We start from the raw sequence: 2,650 nt of genomic DNA, 5'->3' as shown, positions 1-2,650 counted from the left end.
GGAAAAAAAAAAAAAAAAAAAGCTGATTTTCCAGCCGGCCGTTCCGCTGTGGCGGCCGCGGCGGGAGGCTGGGGAGGCCCCGTCAAGGCTCCTTCCCCAGCAGCGCGGACACGGCGCGCAGGAGCAGGGCGCTCCGGCACCCCGGCGGGCCGGCCGCGACCGTGCTCCCAGCCCGGGAGAGGCTCGGCCGTCCGGAGAGCGAGCTCCTGTGGGAGATAGGTGTGCGCCAGCGAGCGTGTCCGGAGTGTTCCGGAATCTYAGGGCAATTTTGCGGCGGTGTTTAAACGTGAATGCGATGCTGCGAYGCCAGTGATTCGTTTTCCGGAAACGCCTGCCGACGTGCGAGTTGGCGGTGTGGAAGAGGGCAGTATGGAAGCCTGTCCATTAAACATTAAAAGTCCGGTCTTGATCTGCTGGAGAAAAATCAGGCCAAAATGAACCCATTTGCAAAACATTACAGATTTTATATATGTGTATGTATATATACATTTTAGATTCCAAATGCTTCTTAGATGAGCTAAAGTGGAACCACATAGGAATTGTTCTAATTTTTGCAAAAAAAGCATTATTTTAAGATGTATGAAATCTCTCAGAATGTAACATCACTGCATTTTCAGGACAAACTGTGAAGAAAACAGGGAATGGAAAGAAAACTGAGTTGACTTCCAGACCAAGAGGCAGGGCAGAAAGGTAGGTGACATATATTCCATTGGGTTTCTTTTTGGTATCAGTGTTTAATATTATTTGTAGCTACTGAAGAAATAGATGGAAAAAGTTTTTGACAGAAGTTAATTAAATCAAACCAAAGAGGGAGCTCTTCCTATGCCTGTCTTTCCAGCTTTTCACGCTAGCTTTCCCCTACTACTACTCTACATAAAGACCCTAATTCAGGAAAGCAGTTCTTACACAGGAATAGGCTTAAATACTTTTCTTAATCAGGACCCTTAATCAATAAAAGTGCTGTCTAAAGCAGACTATAGTGAACTATTTAACAAAAAAAGTGTAATTATTTAACAGGGCAGTTAGTTGAGAGGAATAGACTAAATTAGAAATTAAAAACATTTGTAAATTAGTATTGAGYGAAGTGCATTGTAGAATTATCTAGGAGTTTCCTAGAAGTGAATGAGATGGTTCTGGAGTCATTTGGCACTTTTCTGCTGAGGTTACCAGTCCAAAATTCTGGCACTGCTAGCAGCACGRGTGTCTATGCTAGCCTGTCTTCCAGCTGACGCAGCGCCCGGCCTRCCCGTAACATGATTCCTTGTATGCGTTATCCTTGCCAAATGTGAGGCTCYTCTATGTAGACTGACATTTTCTTATACCAGGTACAAGTGCTTCTGTCTAAAAACGCAGTGGTCCTTTAGGCTGTGCTCCAGCACAGGCTTCCTGATGAAGATGTGGGCAGAACTTCATCAGGAGGGTTGGCGAAGGGAGAAGGACTTTCTGCTTCGCAGTTGCGCTTTGTTGGTGGTCCCTTGTGTTTGTCCACTTCTGTATCAGTTTGGGCAGTGGCAAAACTCCCCCTGAGTTTACTGTGCAGGATCAGCTCCTTSTAAGGCTTGTGTTCTTTCTTTGTGTTACTCTTTCATGGTTTTGTGTATTGGTGTAAGAAGCTATTGCTAATTTAAGAATCTGTTTTTTTATGACTGAGATTGTTCTCTTGACCTAAAGTCTGTAACTTGTTTTTGTAGAATTTTAATTAGGTATGTACATTTAATCCATATACTTTATAGATATCTATATATTTAATTGATACGTATTTTATTGATATGCATTGTATTTACATAGGTATATGTACATGCAGTAAAACACTACTTGAGTTTGTCAAAGTACCAGCACTGTATATACAGAGAAAACTTAAGATAGTAAAGACACTTACTGTTTAAGACACTTTATTACTTAAGTGCAAGGTTTTAAGATTCCTTTTTTGACCAGCTACAGTTAAATTAATAGAACTTAGAGCTAAAAAATTGCCACAAGCTAGATGATCAGATAAGGTATATTAACTAGATAAAAACTGACTTATTTTGTAGCTGAGGGAAGTATGACTAAACAGAGTAATTATTTCGGTAATTGTTGTATTAGTTACCCAAATCTTATGATCATACTCAATCTGTTAATGAATAGACAGTCTTAAGTCTAATTTCTCAGTAAGCCTGAAGAATAATCAGGCAAGCAAAGCAGCATCCTGAAAGTTTCTCATCACCTATACGTTGAGGTGATAGAATTTCTTTAAAAAGTATTATGCTTGCTGACCTTTGTATACAACCAGTGTGTCCGTCATTTTCCAGCCACTGCTTTCAGCATTGTTGTCTGTTTTAAAAACATATACATCCCCAATTTAACTGCAATCTGAAAAAAACAAAACAAAACAAAACAACCCCCCCAGATTCCACCCTCTTCAAGGTAATAACAACAAAAGGACAGCTATTTTAATTTCCCTGCTGTAAGCATGCTTTTATTAGATAATTTTGCTGTGGGCTCCTGTGACCACAGGCTCCTTCAAAATCAAGGCATTCATAAAGCTCTAAGCATTTTCAAAATATATTCTTTAAAGATTTGTACTAATAGTTACTAAGTTACATGAGTGCTCATTGTAACAAAGGGCTGCTCTTCACTTTTCCGTAGGTGATAACAAGAAAGTAATTTC

Source organism: Rhea americana, unplaced genomic scaffold (genome assembly GCF_003343005.1).
Source record: "Rhea americana isolate MKP2758 unplaced genomic scaffold, rheAme1 scaffold_106, whole genome shotgun sequence".
Lineage (NCBI taxonomy): Eukaryota > Metazoa > Chordata > Aves > Rheiformes > Rheidae > Rhea > Rhea americana.
This window is presented reverse-complemented; position numbering follows the sequence as displayed.